This window comes from Bactrocera oleae, chromosome 3 (assembly GCF_042242935.1).
Source record: "Bactrocera oleae isolate idBacOlea1 chromosome 3, idBacOlea1, whole genome shotgun sequence".
NCBI classification, from domain to species: Eukaryota; Metazoa; Arthropoda; class Insecta; order Diptera; family Tephritidae; genus Bactrocera; species Bactrocera oleae.
In genome coordinates, this window is record NC_091537.1 from 47,634,967 (window position 1) to 47,658,707 (window position 23,741).

At 36.1% G+C, this 23,741-nt stretch overlaps 1 protein-coding gene and 1 long non-coding RNA gene across 5 annotated transcripts in view; both read left to right on the plus strand.

The window, feature by feature from the left end:
• LOC106623638 (uncharacterized) overlaps positions 1 to 23,741 on the plus strand; it is a 341,640-nt gene that overhangs the window by 14,258 nt on the left and 303,641 nt on the right. Inside the window, exon 1 of one of the 4 annotated variants that reach the window (XR_011395238.1) lies at positions 22,273 to 22,356. The exons of the other annotated variants lie outside the window; for them this stretch is intronic. The gene's annotated coding sequence lies outside the window, so the exon portion shown is untranslated. Of the gene's footprint in view, positions 1 to 22,272; positions 22,357 to 23,741 lie in introns of those variants that run through there. 4 annotated transcript variants of the gene reach the window in all.
• LOC138856179 (uncharacterized) lies at positions 2,648 to 3,126 on the plus strand. Its single transcript, XR_011395236.1, has 2 exons — positions 2,648 to 2,725; positions 2,780 to 3,126. It is a non-coding gene; the product is annotated as an uncharacterized lncRNA (long non-coding RNA).

Sequence of the window (23,741 nt, forward strand, 5' to 3'; positions counted from 1 at the left end):
ATTGTACATTTTAGCGAACAAGCTGGGTCGCAGAGTCATGGCTTCTTTTAGGGCTCTATTTGGTATACCATCTATTCCAGGCGCTTTAGAGTTTTTAATTTTTTTCGCGATAGCCAATATTTCTTCTTCTGTGACTAATAGAGGAGGCTCTGTAACATCGTTTCGCATAGCATAGGAAATGGTCTCATGTGTTGGAAATAATGCGTCGACGACTTTCCTCATAAATGATGCGTTCTTAGGTTGCTGCAACATATTTTTAAATTTTGACATACATATTTTGTACTCGGTTCCCCTATGGTCTATGTTTGCTTCTTCACAAAGCTTTTCGAAACAGCCTCTTTTGCTACGCGTAATTGCTGACTTCAGGAGCTTTTTTTTGTGTTTAAATGCTGCTCTAAGGCGATTTTCATTCTCGCCTCTCTGGTTACGCTGTAAGCGACGTCTAGCTGAGTGACAGAGCTTCCTCAGCGTGGCGATTTCTTCGTTCCACCAGTTTACTGGTTTTCGCTTGTTATTGTATCTCGTCCTGCGCATAGTTGCGTCGCATGCTACAACTAGTTCCGTTTGCACAGCGGATACCACGTGGGCGGCGTCGTCGCCTGGTGCCTTTGCTGCCCTCCAGACGCTCTCGAAAACGTCAGGATCGAATTCCTTTTGTCTCCAACCTCGTTTTCGAGAGGAGTTTCTGCTGTTTCCGTTTCTCAGGAGAACAAAACTTTAGCAATTATGGCCATGTGGTCACTATTTGTGTAAATGTCTGACACCGCCCACTTAATGTGCCTGCTAAGCGCGTCGTTAGCAAACATTAGGTCTATTACGGAACCTTTATTGCCCTTTTGATAGGTATTTTGCGTGCCACTGTTTATTATTGTAAGGTTTGTTTGGCTCAAGAATTCTAGTATAAGACGTCCACGATGATTCGTGCGTACGCTACCCCAAGAAGTAGACCATGCATTAAAATCTTCCGCTATTATTATCGGAGATTTGCTTCTCGTCTCTAGAGACAGCTCAAGGAGAAAGTCTTCGAATTCATTTACTCACGCGCTTGGACGAGCATAGTAGCTTACAACATATTCCCTGTATATTCGCCCATGTGAATCCGTTTTGGGCTCTTTTGGAGCACGATGTAAAAGCTTGTCCTTTGCATGACCATATTGCTGTCTTGCCACTTATATCTTTAATCCAAGTGCTTTCCGAACGCTGAGTATATTGCTCGCTTAGCAGAGCGACATCTATGTTTTGTTCTAGCACCGTTTGTTTTAGCAGGTCTTGTGCTGCAGTGCAATGGTTAAAATTTAATTGTAATATCTTAATTTTTCTCTAGATACTTCAGACAGGCCGTGCTCACGTACGTTTGCGACGTGTACTGAGAAACACCTAAAGCAGCGAGTGATAGATGAGAATTCCAGGAGGCGACAGATAGACCCCCCGATCTTTACTTTGCCTTGCTTAAGTACGGTCTTGGCATCCTCGGCACGCAGGCATATAAGAGCTATTTGTTTGGCGATTCGGGTTTTTCGCATACTTTTACCATTTTCTTTCACTAGATTTTGAATCCCACACTCCTTTTTAAATGCGTCGCATATTTCTTCGGGTGTGGTTATCTCGTCTAGGTCTTTGCACATAATGGTAACATTATGTGTTGTTGACTGTATTACCGCCATCTCACCAATTACTCCTTCTAGGGCACTCTCGAACATGTCGGCTCTCTTGTCTGCTTGGTTTTTTAATTCTGTTAGCAGATCTCCTTTCTAATATACCTTAAGTTTGAGCACAATTCCTCAAGGCCACTATCACATTTAATTTTCTTTAGGATATCCGCATACGACGCTCCGTCTTTTTTTTTTTAGAATAATAGCGTCTGGTTTCGATCTGATTCTGTTTTCGATCGGCTTCCTCTTTTTTACCACGTCCACCCATTTCTCGCCTGCGGGCTTATCTTCTGAGTTGTCTTTCTGCATTACTTTTGTAACCTCACTATATGAAACCTGCGCTTTATCATCTACGTTTTTAGGCTTTTTTGTTGGTGGTAAATAGCCTGATACCTCCCGTAGTCTTTTTGGGGTGTTTCTATCTTTATGAATAGAGGATACTTGCGACGCTTTCTCTACCATAACTCTTTTCGCTCGATTCTCTTGTTTCTCAGCCTCGTCATATAGGCATGTTATACTGCTTACAAGGTCGCGCATAGCTTGATTTATGTCTCTCTGACCAGACATCATACTTTCAATATCCTTTATTTTTATGCCCAGTTTGCTTAAAATATTGGCAGTTTCACTATTCTGCTCGTGCTCAATTTTGCCGCTTTCGATCGTTTGGGTGGCATTTTCACAAATTTTTGTTGGTTCAGCAGCGGTGGATTCCTCATTTTTTCCTTTTGGAGGTGTTCCCAAAATTTTAGAATTCCTCCGAAAAGGATTCTCTGGTGTACACCCCACTCTATTTTCAGAGGCCATACCTCTGCTAGAAAATAGTCGGGAACACCTGTCAGTGGGTATGTTCAGTCCTTCGTCCTAAAAACTTTACTTGTCTTTTTGATGATTGGCAATGCCGTAACCAAAAGCAAAACGAAAAGAGAAGCAAAGGAGAAGAAACGAAAGCGGAGAAACAGCTGATAGATAAAAAAAACGGCAGATTACAATTGACTGCACGTTTTAATACTCTGTTACTTGGGGAAATTGTAACTTATTTTATATTTTAACAAATTTACCGCGAAAAGGGGCAGGTAAGTGCAAATGAATTTTATTTAAATCAGATTTGTACTTATCTATATCTTTAGGTTTAGTATCCTCTTAAATGCTCCAGTCTCGCGGTAAGTCTCTACGTACAGACTATATTGCTGTCACTGCTAAAAACTAGGAGTATACAGTAAATATTCCAAGAGCTCTAAGAAACACATCCACTTCACTCAGACACTAAAACGCCATATATCCATATGTGTGTAGCACATTGTTTATGCTGCATGGTATGAGAGTGTTTTCAAGTGCACATGTGCACTTGTAATCAAGTCCTAAATGTATATATTAGGTCAACAAGTTATCATATGAATGCATATATGTTTATGTGTTTGTTTATGTATGTATGTATAATATGTTAAATATATTTGAACATACTTATTTGTTATTAGTGGACTGTATTTACTCTTACATGTTTCTTATCTTATCTTATATTCTTAATATGTAGAATAATAAAACTAAATTTATTGCTGCACACCGTCTAAGTGGCCCCACTTTTGGTCCCAACGCACATGTTCATTTTTGAACATTGAGAAAAGTGACTGCTGGAAAGTTGCCCGCAGCATTTAGTCGTGTCCTGTTCTTCAACTAAGTAACGTCGTAGCTGGTGGCTGCATATTCATAATTGTGACGTTCAAATGTTGACATGTCACATAACTGTTCACGAGGACTATGCGCCTTCCTGTGTTGTATTAGTGATAATTTATTCGTTACTATTTCTTCATATTCGTCGCTAAGGTATTCTGTCGATTTTCTCTCTCTCATCGAACGGCGGTGTACTTTTAATTATACGATTCTTTATTTGTGACTTACCATACTCCTCTTCACTGCTTGGCGAACGTCTCATACATTCTTCTCGTTGACCTTTGTGTTCCGTGTTGCTGCGGCCGTTGATTTGTGTTTACCATCAGCACCACGTTGAGAACGTCTCTTTTTGTTTGTAGTACCAAACTTAGAATCATCCGATTCAACTTTATTTGTTATGTCTCCATCGTCGGAGACTTTAATTTCCACATCGTCATTTGGCTCTTCATCAGGAGGATCAGGATCCAAAAGTGCGTATATGACAACATAACCAGACTACCGCTGCTAATAGTTTGGGTCTGCTGATTTCTATCCATCTCATGACTATGTGCTATTGCAGCCGCTGCTGCTTGACTTGTCCATTTGAAGATATACAATTTTCAAAAGTTTGATGTGATTACTTTTTGTTATTATTTTATTGCTTAGGTTAGCCTTAGCTTATTTTAAGCAATCCTGCTTATACTTGATCAAGTAATAGGGCGTATTGCCGGAAATTGATGCAAGTAAATGCCTAAATTTTTTGTTGTTTGAGATATTTTGCGTATTTAAACACAACGGTTAGCATTTAAAGGCCATCAAATTCGTTAAATATTTGGATATAGACATTCATGCATTTTACCAAACTCTTGTACCTATTAGTGGTATTTCGGTTTTTTTTTATCAATACAACTCACCTTGGTTTCCACAAAGCGGTTTTGGGGACAATATGAGTTCGTTGAGTTTTGTAAGATTAAATTCGCGCTCGTTCTTTGTAGTTATGTATGTGTTTTTGTTGACATTCACGCCCGCTTATATATTATTTTAATTTTGTATTTTCCGCGTTCGTTTTTTTGTATTTTAGTTGTAATTGTTTTGCACGGGGTTTTCGCCGCACACTGTATTGTTTTATGGAAATATATATATACCTATATATTTTTTTATGTGTATATATCTATGTATAATTCAGTAAAATTTCGCACTCCACTTTAACATCCACTTTAAACTATTTTTGTATGTGTGAATAAATTTTTCGATACTGCACAGCACTTTTGTTTAATTTAACACTTATTTCTTTCTTGAAATTTTTTTTTTTAACTGTTTTTACCAGTGAAGGCAAAGTATGCAGAGAAGCGACACGCTATATAGGGCACATAGCTATAGTAATAAAGACACCACAGCAGTAAGCTGAGAGACGGGCGAAGAAGAAGAAGTACCATCGCAGCTGATTAAAGATGTGATACGAGACATCGCAGCATCCAAGAGCCCGATTTTACTTGGATACTAGAAACTAACCTTTTGTTATGCAACAGAGGTAGTATACCAACATTTATAACTAGAAACCGACAGAAAGTATTAAAAATAACACTTGTGTCAGAAGGACTGGTAGATAAAATCAAATATTGCAAAGTTCATAAGGAGCACTCCTTTTCAGATCACCGCTACATTGAGGACATAATTGAAGAGAATGTAGATATGGTTGAACCTACAGGAGCTAAAAATGGGATTCCTATTATCCTGTTCCCGTTACTTCAACCCAAGAAAAAAGAGGACCTAGATATCATAAACAGTTCACAGATTCTTGTCGACAACCACTAAAGGAAGAGATTCGTGGAAATCTTTTTCAATTGATATCGATGGCAAAACCGGTATATAACATTGGATACCTCCAGCAGCCAGACCACAGCTGGACGGTATCAGTGAAGAGTCTCTAGGCCTGCTAATGGATACTCACTTCCCAGGCAATTTCGAAAACCACATAATAGAGTATACACTGGGCAGTGTAAGATAGTAATGTTTATTGGGCGATAGAAGAACACACCCACCTAGCTTCCTCTGACATAAAATGCGCTTTCACTAACATCCAGCCAAAGGCCATAAGAAGCAAGTTAAAGATTTTACATATCTGAGCCCCTCAGGAAATCAATTGAAGATATTATCATGGGCGGGTCAATTATTTCACTGCTGGGATCTACAATGATGTGCAGATTTGTTTAAGGGGGTTCATCCCAAGAAGGTGTGTTATCTCCACTTCTATGGATCTTAACAATGAACAAAATGTTGGTGGATCTGAAAACGAATGGGATACATTTTGTGTTCCAGAATACCCTCGCTAGCTTTATGCAAACAATATTAAACGATAATAATCGATGGGCCGTATCATGCGCAGGACTGAACCTGAATGCTAGGAAGATAGAGCTAGTATTCTTCACTAATAAACACAATATTCCAGATATCGCACCGCTATTATTAAATGGTACGCGGCTAGCTATAAGAGATAAAGCAAGCTACTTGGGCCTAATTTTGGACATAAAGCTTTTTTGGAAATTAAATTTGGAAGCTAGGGTAAAGAAAGCAGTTGCAGAACTTTACAAGTGTGAAAGAATAGTCTTGGGTAGCTCACTAGCTCTACACAGCAATTGTAAGGCCGATTATGACTTACGGTATATTGGTAAGCGGGAAAGCATACAAAGAGCAGCCAGTATCTGCATTAGTGAAGCTTCCAGAACAACGCCAAGCCAGGAGCTAAACGCAATTTTACACTTACTGCCAACAGAATGGTTTTGCGAGCAAATGCCAGTAACAAGGGTCATTCTATGATACGAAGGAAAGTAGTGAAGGAATTCCTTGAGCTCTTAGTGGATCTAACATTCTATTTCACGATAAACCTGCAATGGGTCCCAGAACATAATGATATCACAGAGAACTGTATAGCAGAGTAGAGTTCAAAAGATAGAGGAGGTGTGTCATAAGACAGCCACTCTACCTACCTATCTACTTTTTTCATTGAAGCTTTATTTTGTTTTATATATTATTATTGTAGTGAAACTTTTAATGGGAGTTTGGAAAAGGTTGCGTCCTGAACAAAGCATACACCGAAGCGAGGCTTATGCAATTCTGCTGAGTTGACCTTTGCGATAATTCATAATGCGTATGCCCTGTAGGTGTAATTTTTGGTAGCCGGGAATGGCGTTCGTGCCATCCCGGCCTATAAATATCGTGTTTTCCAATAGGGATGAAATGATTTCTTAGTGTCGTTTCTTCCATTTTTAATACGTCATGATCTCTAATGTTACTTTTTTCATTGTATTCAGTAATGTTTACAATTTCATCATGGAGAGATAGACCCAAAAAAAACGTTTACAAATTATTCAAATTTATTATCAAAATAATCGTTCTACAATTCAAACATCTCGTGCGCTTTTGCCATTTTATGGTCGTTATGGTTATGGAAAGTGGTGTGGTTAATAATCAAAACTGTCAATTTTGCTCGTCGAATTTAATTACCAATTGCTTTTTTTTGTTTTTTTTTTGTTTTTGAAAAACACATATCATTCCTATTGGAAAACTCTGTTCAATTTGTGTGGTTTTGGAAGAATTGGCGGATTTTTTCAACAAAACAAATTAGTGCAGTATACCAAATATTGTATATTGATTTTTACATAAAAGTAAACAATAACAAGTAAGGAAGGGCTAAGTTCGGATGTAACCGAACATTTTATACTCTCGCAAAGTTAAATGGTATATTCGTTTGAGATTTCTTTATATTATATTATATATTTTAATAATTAGAAGTAGGAACTGTTGCCTTAGTTATTCACTTTTCACTCACAGTGAAAATAATTAGAGCAATTTGTAAACTAAATTTACTCAAATTATGAGAAATCGTTCTTATGCTTTTTGTATACGCTTATAATTGATTTTATATAGAATGCATTACAACTGTATTAAGAAGTAGGAAAAGAAATCGTTTTTGAACAATGAATAACATTTTTTATTTATTATATTGATATTATTATACATGTTATGCTTAAAAATAATAAATATTAACAATTATATTATTATATTAATTTGTATATAATATTTACAATATTAAACATAAATTTTTATAGAGATTCTGATACATATATCCAAATTATAGTTCTTTTCTCCTTATACTATTTAATTTCTATCATATATTTATACAATAATGTCATATATAATAACAAATTATGCAAATAATTTAAATTTTCTTCATTATATTATTTACATATTTTTCTTAAAATTGTCTTAAAAACTACTGTCAAAATTGCTATACCATTCTAATTCGATTATATTTGGAAAAAAAAATGAAGAACTATTGCACTAAGTCTGAAAACTTTAGTTCGAAATAGAGACACAACTACTGTCATGATAGCTGTGTACTGTCTTAAAAGTAATTGCATTAACACGGGAAAAATCCATGTGTGAAAATGCCCAATCAATTTGTGTACCGGCAGGTGTAGTTGAATATTCTACACCATGCAGCGAACTAAAGTATTTTTCTTGGAGCATTCTTATTGCAGTCCCTGTAGACATTAAACAAATGTTAAAATCTCCAACAATTCGCACATTTTGATTGAACTCAGAAGTAAGGACTTCCTGAAGTTCTACAATTAAATGTCTGAGAGTGAAAGCTGAGTTTCTATATAGAACCAGAATATTAATATTGAAACATTTAAACAAAACCGCTTCTAAAATTTTGCGGCCTGAATAAATTTTCTTTACAGCCTTTAATTCTATAGAGCAAGCAATACTATGCTTTGCATATATTATAATGCCCCGTTTATTTCTGTTGGTTGTTTCCATGCTATCTATCCTCAGCTCGTAAATGGGAGTAAATCCTGGTATATCAAAACTTTCGCAAGGATAGCTCCAAGTTTCTACAAAACATTAAATATGTGAAGACAGCATCAAACAGTCGCTTTTAATATCATTAATGTGAGCGTGAAGACTCTGAACATTATGGAATAAAATTTGATGTCCTGATGTTCGGGAAATCATAAAATTGAAACTTGTTGTCAGAGCTTTATTTGTGTTCAATTCCTTCGGAGCCCTAAATACAGCATCCGATTCAGAAAATTTGTTAGGAAGAATAAAATTTCCTATGATGAATACACCTTCTGCAGAAGTAGCTCGACTACAAGCAACATATATTGAAGCTCTAGTCATTCTGGGTCGAGTATGAACTACACCTTTATTATATGTGGCACCCTGACTTTTATTAATAGTTATTCCCTCAGCCGGAACAACTGGAAACTGATTGCTTTCAATTGAAAATTGTTCATTTCTTTCATATTGAAAAGAGTTCAGAAGTTTTTCAATTGGTGTCGAAGAACTTTCTAGAGGATGAGGCTTTTTTGATAGTGCTGTCAAATAAACAAAAGGTTCCAAAAATTTAATCCACAGAATTTTTGGAAAAGAACAATGGAAATCAATTCACATAAGTTGTTCAGCTGCCCCATTAACCAAGCCATCACACGTGTTTATATTCACTGTAATCATATATTTGGTGGAGGTTTTTAGTGTCAATTCATAGGGCAGGCCCCGCGTTTCAAAAGTTTTGAAAAGTTTAACTCTTTCCAAAATATTCTCATTTTCACTTATACCACTTCCTTTAACTGACTCTTTTGCAGTTGAAAGGACAGTTTTAGTTGGGATGCTCAAGGGTATTGAAATTATTTGTCTCTTTATTGGACCAAATTAAATGTATGGCATCATCGGGAACTTCCTCGAAATTAACTACTCGAATATCAGTAAGTGATATGTCCTCATTTGTCATAGTACCAGATGCCATGTGGTTTAATGCAATTGCCTCAGTTGGGATGCGACTGAGCTCAAGGGCATTGAAATTATTTGTCTATTTATTGGGCCAAAATAAATGTATGGCATCATCGGGAACTTCCTCGAAATTAACTACTCGGATTTCAGTGAGTAATATGTCCTCATTTGTCATAGTACCAGATGCCATATTGTTTAGTGCAATTGCAAAGGATTGATCCTCCCGTTGTCGCATTATTTCTGTTAATTCAAAGTATTTAAATAACTCCCACAAAGAAGAACCAACTAAAGTGCTGTATGCATCATTGGGCAATATACACCTATCTCCAACAGGTGAGAGTTGCTTCAAATCACCAAACACTGTGATTTGTATACCACCGAAGGAACTGTCTGTTATACATACCATCGATATTTCATCAATTATGATTAATTTTAAATGGATAAGTCTGGAATAAAACGAGTGAACTGTGCCATTACTAAGTGTCCGCAACTCTCTATTCAACTGATTAACAGGTAAGGAGGGTCATTCCACCTATTCCGAATGCTGCTTTACCTGTAGGCGCGCAAAGAAGAACTTTTTAGGAACTTTAGCGATGGTTAAGAGCTTGATATATTGCAGGTATCAAACGACTCTTTCCTACACCTGCACCGCCGCCAATAAACTCATAAAATGGGAGACTTGTTTTAGCTGGTGCATCAAATGTGTCAAATAGGTTCTTTGCTTAGTATTTAGACTTTGAACTAAAGAAAATAATTCCTCAACTGGAATTAAAGCGGGTAGTTTAATAAGTCTTATATTGCAATCAGATTCACTGCCATTATATGTTGAATATTTGGGTATATTTCTGGAAAAGGCAACACTCTAAACTCATTTTCCACGATAGGTAGTTCATTTTAAGCACCTTTCTCCAAGTCTATTTCATTATGAAGACTTTCTAGAACATTTTCGAGTTCTCTTTGCTCAAAAATATCATATTTTCTTTGATTTTCCTCAGTTATAATACGATGTGTTATGCAAGTCTGCTCATTATCTTTTTCTATGAGATCTTGCTGTTTATTCCGCCAAGGGGAGTAAAGCATTACCATTTCGCGGAAATACTCAACTCTGGCCAAATCTGGGTTAAACCTTCAATACCGAATAATACAAGGTTTGGTACGTTTTTTCACAAAACCGCTACCGTCCTTAAGAGGCATGACAACCCCGCTTTCTGGGAAATTATCGTTTTCCCTCTCTTCTTCTTCATGATCACTGTCTTGTCCTCTTCTACTAGATTTAAAATATTCATACCTAGATGCAAAATCAGCAAAACAAAGAGTTTCTAACTGATCGGATCTTTGAACATAACGGTCTAAAATACCGGGAACGAATATTTCATGAATATTTTTAAGTTGTTGCTTAATAGTATAATTTCCAGCATTTACTTCTAATATAGCTTCATTTAAGAGCCTAGAAATTCCCCTGTAAGACTTGTTAATATAATTAATTATACATGAACAGCAAGCATATGCATCCAGTATATATTGGATATCCATATTTGCTCTATGCAGTTCTAAAATCAGAGGATTATAAGCGTTTATAAAACAATCCTGTAATTTTCTTTTTAAAAAAATTTTTGGTTTTGTTAAACTTGATCTAAGGGCTAACAAATAGTCACCAAAAGATATATTTATTCTACTATCAGACAGGAAGTGTTCAAGATCGTTTATAGTAGAAATGTCTTCTGTAGTCATATTTGAATTTTAAACGTCTTGAATTTTAAAAAGGTTTTCCTTGTGTTTTTCTGAATTTTGACTTGTTTCGGTAAGAGGTAACAGTATTTGCGTTGAAGGCATTGGTGGATATGGTATACCAAAACGACTAAACTGTTGTCCTCTTATTTCCCTAGTACAAAACCGACTGTGGTTATGCTTTTGATAACCCAAATAATTTTCTAAGTGGCTGATCGAACCATCGGTAGAAATATAATTGCCAATAAAACTAATGACATCAGAGAATGTCTGAAGATCTTGGAGGTTGATCCTGGGAGCATTATTAAACCAATACATGCCATGTACATGCGGGGCACCTCTCTGTTGAAACTCCACTCTCCAATAGAAATTTGTAAAAAAATGCTCTCCAAAAATGCCGGCGTTCTCTGAAAAAAGCTTAAGCATTTGTCGTTAGCGGTAGTCAAAATATCTAGCAAAAGTAACCGCGTCTGACCGAATTAAGCGATATTTATCTTGTGTTGTTAAACTGTTGGCTTATTATTCCGAAATATCTTTAGAATTAACAGTTTTAGAGAGAATGACCCAGTGGGCAGGAGGCGATCTAACGCCTTTCAAAACCTTGTAACTATCATCGTATTGAATCAAGTTTTGAACAAAGTTTTCTTTTTTTTGTAATCATAGGACACCTTTGGAATGGTACACGCTCTTCTGTCAAAACAGCGCATTTCAGAACGTATTATCTTGCTATACGTTTCAGAGCATGTACGCTTCTGCCCAACGTATATTGTTTCAAATGACAACTCTTTTGAATTATTATCTTGAATTATGTCAATTGGGCTTTGTCCTTTACCCGGCGCTATAACTAAACGGTTATAGTCTAAGTTTTCTACAGGAATATTGTCCAAAAGAGTTTCTTGACCGCCTGGATTTAGCTCTAAAGGTAAAAGACCCGTGGGAATATTATTACCTTAGGGATTATCATGAGAAGTTTGTGCTGTATGAAAAGATTGAACCAATCGGGAATCCTCTGAAGATGCAACAAACGGAACTTCCTCTTGGTTATTAAATTCTGAAATCCAGTTTTCATTAATATGTATATTGTGCTCACCATACAGAGGGGTATTCACTAAGAATTCCAAAGCTTCCATAATCTTTGCGGGGCGTATGGTATCGATCATGTAATCATGATTGTATTTCAAACGCCTTCTTAAGTGAATTTGTACGAGTATAACATGAGCCTAATCAAAGGACCTTGGTAGAGATGTCACAATATTGTTAACAGAAATTGGTATATTAACAACAGCACCTTTGAGCAAACTCTGACCTTGACATCCTAACGGACGGATTGTCATAAAAGGCAATCTAGGCATCATAAGACGTTCTTCAATTGGGGTTAAACCTTTCAAACAATCCGGTATTTCAGGAAAGTCTAGACCGTTGGCTAAACATATTTTTGCAAGGTTCTTTTTAAGTAGCACAAAAATTGTAATTTCCATCTTCCGAAGGAAATTTTTGCATTAAATAGAAGGTGGATGCAGCATTCGATTGACCTTGCGCAATAGTTTCGAAATTTAATTCGCGAGCTTGGTGTGAAAACCATTAGCCGCCGCAGCAAATACATATTTCAGTAGGGCGCTTATTTATATTTTGGAAATAAATGTTTTTGAAATCTGTTAAATTGCCACTATTATCAGTTTCTATAACATCATTTTCTCTCGTTAATCGGATCCGTTGAGACTGCCTTTCGTTTTAAATTTGCTTATTGAGTGGGTTATCTCTATGAAGGCGAACTTGACCTTGTCAAAGACGTCTCTGATTCAAAATTTCTTCCCTCATACCCCTCCTACTAAGCTGTCGACGTTGTGTTTCTCTATCACGCTCTTCTCTTCTTATTTCAGGATTTCTTCTTGCATTTTCCCTTTGCATTTGACCACGAATGCGCTCTAAAGTCCTATACTCAGGATTTCTTGCGCGAGTTCTCTATGATCCCTAGTGTTCCTACTTTGTTCATCATAACGTACCTCGGGATTTTCTGGACGAGATCTATGACCTCGAGTATTTCTTATTTGCTCTTCAGAGCAAATTTGTGGATATTGCTGCCTTGTTCTATGTTGAACAGTATTTAAAACTTGCTCAACAGATCGAACCTCGAGATTTTCGCGCCGAAATCTATGTCCCCGAGTATTTCTGCTTTGCTCGTCAGAGCGGATTTGGGGACGTCTGTCTTGCCCTATGTTGAATAGTATTTAAATTTTGTTCAAAAGATCGTACCTCGAGATTTTTCCGCCTGGTTCTATGTTGATTTGTATTGATAATGTGCTCGGACAGACGTACATCAGAATCTAACCTACGGTTAGCGTGACTTACCATGTTTTGTGGCTGCTCACTATCTCTATATAAAGTGTTTGCACGAAGAACTCTCATACGTCTTTTATTCTGAAGACGACTTAGTAATACAGATTTTCTACTTAATCTAGGATTAATAAATTAATAATAAATGAATTAATGCAATGTATATAATTCAGTCCGTCCGGGTGTAAAAAGTTGGATCCAAGGTGCTGCTCTCTTTCACTGTAATTCCTTGTAAGTCCTTGCTATGACTCCTTTCCTGTTCGGTGTATAGGTACTATGGTATACTGGTGCACATATGTATATGTGTTTGCTCGCCACTGTATTTAATACGGTTTTGCTCGCCACTGTATATAATAATACTTTAAACACTATATATCTAATACATTAAAATTAGTTTGAATAAAGCACTTTGCTGATAAAGAAATCTAGTGTAACTGAAACTAAAAAGACAGTGTACTGATAATTATTATACTGAAACCCCCTCTGTAAATTGCTTTTGGCTAACACTTTGAAAACAGTACCTATTTTGAAGGGTCCGCCCATGAAGGCTAAATTCACAATAACTTACATATAATTAAGTATGGTATACACATATGTAGACCAGGTATGTAGATTTTTTTTCTTTCTGTCTTAATATACAAACCTTTCATAAGCTGCCTACGGCGCTGGGTATAATTTTCTCGAGTTTACAGTTCACCACATGACCTTCATATTAAAATGTGTCGCAAAACTGAAATGATAGACAAAAGCATTTAAGCCGATGGGATCGCAGTTTGTCTATAACCACATAAAAAGGCCCTTTAGCCCTTTTGATACTACGCTACTAATATTTATTTCATGCGATTTTTTCCAGAAAGATATTTTTGCTTTATACAAAGTCCAGCACTCTAAGAAACTTTTTTACATTGTTGTCTGGTATATCTTGTAATAAGTTAAATATGATGGCTGAGAAAATATACCTATCCACTGATTATCACCAAATATTAGAAGAAATATATGTCGACAGAAATCTATATCTATCTCGATTAGTTTTAGGTGATGCAAACAACCGTTTGGTGAACAAAACTATACTCCGTTGCAACATGTTGCGAAAGTATAAAAATGTTGCGAAAGAATTCAACATTCATTATTCGATTATTATTTGGTATCTTATTAACTTATGTTATTGATCATAGATTTATTTAGTGTCAATACTATTTTTTTCTCCGAAATGTTAACTTTAATAAAAAGAAGCTATTTAACTTAAACATAATATATGTGACATAAACTGAACCAAAGGGGTTAGATATAATATGTGGGGTATACGAGGTTGCTGTTGTACCAGAGGAGCGGAAACCAATATATTGTATTAAGGTTATAAGGTTTAAACAAAGGTCTAGACCAATTTCATGCTTATGCAGCGATATACCACGTTATTTTTAAGAAAAACTGTCCCTTTAAATTCATTAAATTATCAAATTAACGAAAAAATTATACCATAGGTAGTATATGTGAGCTGGAAAATTCGTGGACTAATTTCGCTAAACGGAAGTTTTAGTTTTTTACATAAAATATGTTGAAGATAGATTCAAAGGCCAGGAAATTCCTTCAAATCTTATATTAAAAATATTTTGAGAAAGTATTAAACATGCATTATTAAATGAAATATTGATTTAATTACAATCAAATTTGGTATCTCCTTGACTTATATAAAGGCCATAAACTAAGTCTCAGTTTTATTGCTTGAAGTGAGATGCAAATAAGTATGAATGTGATATTAACTCTACCAAAGTGGCTAAAAATTATATTATAAGCTTATGTGGCAGACGTCTACCAGAGAATCGGAATTCATTATATGAAGGTGTGAGGTTTAGACCAAGGTATATACTAATTTCATTCTAATTCAGCGTCAAACCACATAATTTTTACGGAATCTTATACATTTGATTTCTTTAAAATATCACATTTTGATCAACCGGAACGGTTTAAAGTCAGGTGAAAAGACGGAAATCATATATATATTGGGGATAGAGAAAGATATTAATTTTGACATTGCTCAGCTGATATGATATCAATTTTTGCTAATACCACATACTACTAACATGCCACAGACTAATAAAATGCTCCCACTATTTCATTAAGGCACCTCACATACCATCACTAATCATATGGAACGAATGTTCGAAAATCCTGATATTAGTTACATGGGGGATAGGTAAAATTTTCACCCGATTTAATCCATTTTAGACACAAAGATACCTTGTTATGAGCACAACACGCTCACATACTAGCCGATATACGCGGTATAAAGTCATCCGGATGTTCAACAATCTTTATATTAGGTATATGAGGGCTATGGGAAGTATTGATCCGATTCAACCCATTTTTGACACAAAAACATACCATTATCGAGAATTTTATTATATGAATTTCAATTATATATCTTATATATTGACCGATATTTTTGGTAAAAAGTCAACATAGGCACTGGGGTCCACATATTCAGTACCTGAGAGCTTGAACAGTTAAGAGAATTTTTGGTCACAAGATGGCATACTTTAAACGCATTATTCACGCAAAGTTTTACCTCGATACAATCATTATTGCTTGATTTGCATACTGGAAAGTGAAAGAATCAAATGGAATTTAAAATGGTGTTATATGGGAAATAGGCGTGGTTGTAGTCCGATTTCGCCCATTTTCGCGCTATAGAATGAGAATAATGTTATATACCGAATTTGGTTGAAATCGGTTAAGCAGATCCTAAGATATGGGTTTTCACCTAAAAGTGGGCCCCCACTGACTACTTTTAAGCGCGGTTCCTATAAACTCATCTCATACCATCCTAGAGATAAAATTTAATGTCTCTGACTTGTTTAGTGCTTGGTTTATCGCCTTTTAGTATTTTTTAACAGTACCGTTATATGGGGATTGGGGGGGCTTGTCACCCGATTTCACCCATTTTCACACCGTACCGGAGATATGCACATTATACCTATTAAAGGCGGGACCATGCCCACTTTAAAAAAAAAATTTAACTACAGATTCCCCTCCTTAATGTGATCCTGTGTACCAAATAACAGGCTTGTATCTTATTGCGGAGCTTAGTTATGGCAATTTATTCGTTTTTGATTAATGGCGTTTTGGGGTCGTGCCAGTGGTCCGATTACGCCCATCTGCAATACCAACCGTTTTGCGATAGTAGGAAACATGTGTACCAAGTTTAATAAATGCATCGTAATTTTTACTCAAGTTAGAGCTTGCACGGCGGACGGACGGACGAACAGATAGTCACCCGGTTTTCAACTCGTCTCTTCATCCTGATCATTTATTTTAAGTCCAGTAAAAAGTTCGTTCGGTTTTTTATTAATAAAAGATGGCCTCATCGGGATGAGTGCTGCCTTCAAGCGGTCTAGTTGTTGGCAGTAGAGGGCCTTGCCAATCCCACCAAACACACAGCAAAACCTTCCTGGTTGTCAATCCGGTCTTGGCCACCGTCTGGACCGCTTCCCCGAGCTCTGACCACGACCGTCTGTGCTAGATGTTGTCGTAAGTGGTCCCATTTTTCATCGCCAGTCACAGTACGCTTTAGAAACAGGTCGATTTTGTTGCGATTCAGCAGCGATTCGCAGATGGAAATTTGGTCCATCATGTTTTTTGCGTAGTTCGTGTGGCACCCAAACATTAAGCTTCTTTTTGAATCCAAGGTTATCCACCACCCGAATGATCAAAAGGGACCAGTCAGATTGGGATGGGCACTCTTTTCGATTTTATCCGTGACCTATAAGGTTCTACATTAAAACGTTCCCGCAGAGTGATTTTCGTCGCATAAAATAAAAGCGAAATTATAAATTGGAAGTGTATTATAAATTATTTAAAACCACAAATATAAGAAAGTGAACTTTTTATATTATAAAGTATTATCAAAAAATATTATATATTATATAATACTAACGTTTAAAAAAATGAATTAAAGAGTTTTTCACTAAAAGTAGTGCAACAGTAAAAGTGATTATAACACCGCACCCAAGGTGAAAAAATAAGTGAATTCAACACCCTGATCTCAATTTTGCAGCTCTGTCCAATCGAGCATCATACAAAATTCAATTTGCACTTTTCTTTCATTTACGTTCTCTGGTTAAACACCGACTTTGGGAGGAACTCCGCTATCCATTGTTGCTTTTCTTGCCCCTTAACATAATTCTTTACTTTTTTTAACGCTGATATCAAATAGTTACTTACAGCTTTAAAACGGTGTTGTAATATTAGGTAAAGTAAAAAGTTCGTTCGGTTTTTTATTGATTTTTCAAAGGATGATAACTTTGTACACATTTGGCTGATTTAAGTCAAATATGCGCCGTTTTGTTCGTAAACTTGTTGCCAACGAGATGCCAACCTCATTATACCCCTCTCGTAGAAGGCTGCGTCCCTATTGGCAAAAAACTCGGAGAGCTAATTTTCACAGGCCTCTCTTGAGGCCAACTTCTTACCATTAAGCGCGTTCGCCATGGACAGGACAATATGGTAAACACTTGGTGCCAGGTCCGGACTATAAGGTGGGTGCACTAGGACCTCCCATCTGAGCTCCCGGAGCTTCTGGCGCGTTACCAAAGACGTGTGTGGCCTGGCATTGTTCTGTTGGAACACAATTCGGCCGCTGTTGATCATAGATAGCTTCTTCTGGATGAGTGCTGCCTTCAAGCGGTCTAGTTGTTGGCAGTAGAGGGCCGAATTGAGCGTTTGGCCATATGGGAGCAGCTCGTAGTAAATGATTTCTTGCGAATCCCACCAAACACGCAGCAAAAGCTTCCTGGCCGTCAATCCTGTCTTTGCCACCGTCTGGGTCGCTTCCTCGAGCTTTGACCACGACCGTTTGCGCTCGATATTGTCGTAAGTGACCCATTTTTCATCACCAGTCATAATCCGCTTCAGAAACGGGTCAATTTTGTTGCGATTCAGCAGCGATTCGCATATGGAAATTCGGTCCATCATGGTTTTTGCGTTAGTTCGTGTGGCACCCAAACATCGAGCTTCTTTTTGAATCCAAGGTTATGCAAATGGTTCCAAACGGTTTTCGGGCTTATCTTTCGTTTCTCAGCAATTAATTAGGTGCTCACATGACGGTCTGTTTCCACTATTTCCATGATTTTATCGCAATTTTCGACGACAGGCCTCCCGACGCGTGGTGCATCTTTGACATCGAAATTACCGGAACGGAACCTAGCAAACCACTTTTGTGTCTTCGTTAACAGTATCGGGCCCATAAACTAAATTAATTTTTTCAGCCGCTTTCGGTGCTTTTTCGCCTTGATCGAAGAAAAATTTTTAAATATAGCGAATTTTCTCTTTGCTGGTGTCTTTTAGTGCGAATAAACACGTTTTCAGCGCCGTATAGTATGACATGATGCGATACGTAACACTAGTACTATGGACAATAACGCTATCTCTTAGATAAAAACCTTTTTACTTGACCTAATATATTTAACTCTATATCTAACTCTTCAGCGCGGGCAGTTTAAATGACAACTTTCGCAAACTATCTGGTCACAATGTATAGAACTTAATATTGTATAATAACAAATTTCATCGTAATTCATTCACAATTTCGTCGAATAATGAATGTTGAATTCGTTCGCAACATTTTTTAGTAATAAATTTTACTAACACCTGAAGGTATTTTCTTGTCTATGAAATAAATCTCGGTTACACAAGAACTGAAATGGTATATTATAGATTAAACTATAACTGAAACTGTGAAATAAATATGGAAAGTGTTAAAAATTTGATAAACATTTACTTCATAGATCAAATGAAAAAAATAGGCTCGTGCTTTATTCATTAGTTTTACTTTAAAGAATTATTAATATTATACTTTTCAGCTGGTTTTTACGATTGGCCAATTAACAACTTGACAATTTTTTGTAGTGATGAAAGCTCGCCTGGACCTTCAAAACGAAAATTTCGTAGGGAGTGGATAAAATATTTGATTGGCTTGAAAAAATTGAAGGATGTGAATGTAACTAAATTTTATTGACTTCTAAGGTTTATTTGTTTGCAATGTTTTGATGATAAAAAATTTGGCACCTTAAACCCCAGTATAATAGATAATGAGACTCTTACGATTCGACAAGACTTTTAGTCTAACCGCATTAATGTCTATTGGACAGTGTTGTCAGAACCACCACGATTGCGGCAAGATGAACTTTGTTAAAGGCATTTACTTCAGTAGATCTCCTGTGTTCTACTTTAAGTCAAAAGGATCTCGTAGTCCCTCAGTAGTTAGTCGTCGACCAGCGCCTGCTAACCGCTCCCGAGGTATATTGGTCAAACGCTAGAGCGCCAGACGCAAATGGAGATTCAACTCACTCCCATTCCGAGCTTCTTTGAAGTTGCCAGTTAGCAAGTTCAATGCGCCCTGATAGAAGCTGCACTTCGTACTAGTACATCTACCGCCACCCTAACAGCAGCCGTTTCTGATGGAAAAACACCACAGTAGGTATCCTTAAACTAAGATTGACGAAGACCTCTTTATATAAAATTCCACTCCAACTTTCCCGTATGTGAGCAGGTCCTTGTTCGAACCCCTTCGCTTAGCCTAAGAGCGCATTTCGCAGCAAGACACCTGCCAGCAATGTCCACGGGGAAGGAAGGGTGTGCAGTTGCAAAACTGCCAATTTTTTTTATCATCAAAACATTTCAATTTGGACAAATATGTACTTATGTACAAATAAACCGGTGAAGTCAACTAAATGTAGCTATATTTAATGGACGGCCTTCGTTTTCGTCAAGCCGATCGAGCATTTTTAACCACTCTCTACGAAATTTTCGCTTCCAGGAGAGCTTTATTCGCTACAAAAATTTGTCAATTTGTTAATTGATATGTTGAAAATAAAAAACTTTTTACCTAAATCATGCATACTGGGCAGTTTACATTTCAGAAAACGCCCAATCCTTCACTGAGGCTTGCCATCCCTTGAAACCTCCACTTATTTTAAATTTTATTCTGATATTTTCGATAATGTTTGATTTATCTTTTCTATAAAGAAGAGATGTAATAGAATTTAAAATGGCGAAATATTAGAAATACATATAGGCATGGTTGGTCGAGTTCGCACTATTTCAAACTGTAACGTACTATACCTATACAATATAATATATCAACAAAAGGTCACGCTTCCAATTTTGTTCAAATTGGTTAAAAATTGAGCGGTGAATGATACTGAAAAAAAAGTAATAAATAACCAAGTAACAAGAGAAATCTAAAACTCTTCTTAATGCTAATACTCTTATTTTAAAACTAAGTGATGTTGTAGGTAGTCAAAACCTAACTTAAGATCAATGCTGTATGAGGTAAAAGGCAAAATTGTACAGATACTAGGGTCTTAAATTCAATCAAATAGTAGTGTTTATACTATGATTTTCAATCCTACTAGACGTATGACGACATTTATGTCTACAATGTAAGACGTGATTCCAGATTTAATCAAAGCGCAAAACCTACTGCTGAAAGCTTTAAACACATACAAGTATGTACATATTTTAAAAAGTGTTGCTGTCAAGATGTCTAATTTGTGCCATGAATTAATACCAAGGCCAATTCGTGTTGCTACATTGCACGGTAGAGCAAGTAAATATAATATAAATATTAACGAAAGCAGAAAAGTGAGATCTGTTCATTTCTTGGCATTCGACATGGTATTGATATTATTACCTTTACCATTACCTCATTTAAGAAACAGGAAATTTACTGTTAAAGTATAGATATGGGCTGGTATACTTCTCGCACGCTTGATTATTTTGTGATATTTTACAATTTATAAAGGTAAATTAGAACTCGTTATTACTAACAGTCACACAGTGGATGAAATGGCCATTCCGACAAGGATTAAAAATAACTTCAGAACGAAAAAACAATCTCCGTTCTGATTTTTCTTTTTAAGGGGAACACCTAGTGTGAGAACCTAAAAAAGTCCATTTATGGGAATTAAAAAAAAACTACTGTATCGGTTGTTTTGAAATTTTCAAGGTATATTTTTACATGTTTCAAGAATACATAGTGAAATTTTAAGTGAATATTTTTTGAGTTATACGAGATCTCCGAAATATATAAGTCGATTTTAGAAATTTAAATGTTCAAAAATAGTTTACAGAGCATTTTGATTTTTTAGGCTGTATTATATTATATTATTTGGTATTGTTATTTGTAAAATAAGCTTTGAATTTGAACGCAAGCGCGACATAAATTAACAATTTTACCATATTTTTATTAGAGAAGTACAATAGTTATACAAATTTTTTATTGTACGTATTTCAAAATAATGTAGATTGTAGTACAAATAGTAAATTGTGTTATCAGTTAGGCTTTGTACCATAAACTGCTTTCCGCACAGGTGCTTGGGATCCGTATAGAATCCCTGGGTGGGTAACATTCCCTTTTTGCCTTGAGTAACAGATCATAGCACCGGTATAGTGATTTATTTGTGTTTCTAATAATTTCATGCTGTCGTTTTGTTAAATCCTCCTTAACAACAACATACCAAAGTCTACCCCATTCATGTTCAGCGCTAAACAAATTAATATATTAAGATTTGTTAGAATAAAGGATATTATCATATAATTTCACATATTTTCCATTTTTGCTTTGAGAAACAGATCATAGCACGGGTAAAGTGATTTATTTGTGTTTCTAATAATTTCATGCTCCGGCTGCCAACGGACATAAAATATGTAGCCTATGTCACTCACCGATTAAAATGATTAAAATCGATCCAGTAGTTTTGATTTATTCATTACTGCTCGTGGTACGCACGCGCTAAGTTTAGAATAAAACAATTCCCCTTTCCCTATATCATGGAGATTTCTTGCTATCTTTGGAAAATCTAAATTTATACACTATATTTTTGCTTATTTACTTTTTACATTTTTACCTATTTATTTTATTTCTAAAATATACAACGTTCTCCATTTTCTTGTCATTAGCGGTACAAACATGTTTTCTCTAGAGGTTACCTTTGAAAGAGCGACATACAGTTGGCCATGTGAAAAACAGTCAACGCTCAAATCTAAGCCTGCAATGTTGAAGGTTTGTCCCTGCGATTTATTAATGTTCATTGTAAAAGATGTCTTTACCGGAAAATGTAAACGTTTAAATTGGAAGGGTAAATCCGATGGTATCAGAGGGATTCGGGGAATCAATGCATATTCTCCGGTACCACATCCTGTGAGTATTGTGCACTCTATTATAAAAGTTTTCAGTGAGTTTACCAGCAAACGAGAGCCATTGCAAAGTTTAAGTGGATTCATGTTTCTTAATAATATAACAGGGCAACCTACTTTCAACCCCATTTCGTTAGGAGGGATTCAAAGAGTTTAGAAAGATATTTATATTCAAAGAGTACAGAAATGAACAGCTTCTTCCAAATCGAGAACAGTATCGACAGAGTAGTATTTTTCGTCGGCACATCAATCTTTGAAAGAATCAAGTTATTTACTTTATCTACTTGTTCGTTAGTTGGTGACAGAATCAGTCTTTCTTTAAACCAAGATATTGTCTTATAGTGTCTTATTTCGTCAATGTCAGGATAGACATTGTTGACTAACTCTTGGACAAAGAGTTCCTTCCAAACGCGTAGCGGCAATGCCGGATTACGCAACAGCTAACGCAATTTTTTCTATAGATCTAACTTTTTTAAAAGCAGGTTGATTGAAAAGCTATTTCAGTACCTCCTGGGCATCAGGGAAAAACAATTTCCATTCAATGTTATCAATTATTGATAGTAATACAGTAAACACTTTTTTCTGATCGATGTTTAATCGTGGCTCATCTTGTGCTATATTTTGTAAAAGTCTCGTTTGGTCCTATGATGTTGCTCTTGTATATTTACCCGAAAGTAATTGTACTAATTTGTTCAATTCAAATAATACGTCTTCAACTATGTTTTGATTACATTGTACATCATCTGAGTTTAACTCTCGACGTCGCCGAATCCAAATATCACTGACCATATTTTCTTGAAATTTATTCCATAGAATAACAGAATCAGTTACTTGACAAAACGCTACTATGACGGCAAATAAATATCTTAATGATGTAGATGAACTACAAACAACTGCTTCTGATAATGTGTTTTCAGAATGAGAATCGTCTTTCAAGAGTCCCATAGCTTTACATTCTGCTTGATAAGTATTGTAAAAAACGCCTTATGCAGTTCTTAGGTGTGAGAAGGATGTCGGTCCTTTTACAATATGCAATAATATTCTCAGATAAAAGTATTCGCTGGGTTTGATATGAATCACGTAGAGTCTGCCAAGAGCATCCGTTTCTTTTACTTCGAGGAAACCATCAACCGTAGGACCTTGTTTTTGCCGTTGAAAAGTTTCAGAACTCTGGTTCCATGTATAGTCACTTGGAACTCTGTCATGTCCAGTGTTTTCGCGAAATCATCTTGATCACATAACCTGAAGAATGCTCTCAATGTAGTATCCCGCGGGCTATTAATAACTTTTTGTATATTATTCTCAGTGAAATATATCATTTGTAAATGATCTGCAAGGTGGATAATTGAGGCAGCCCGGTCGTGCACTTCGAATGAGAAAATCTTCCAT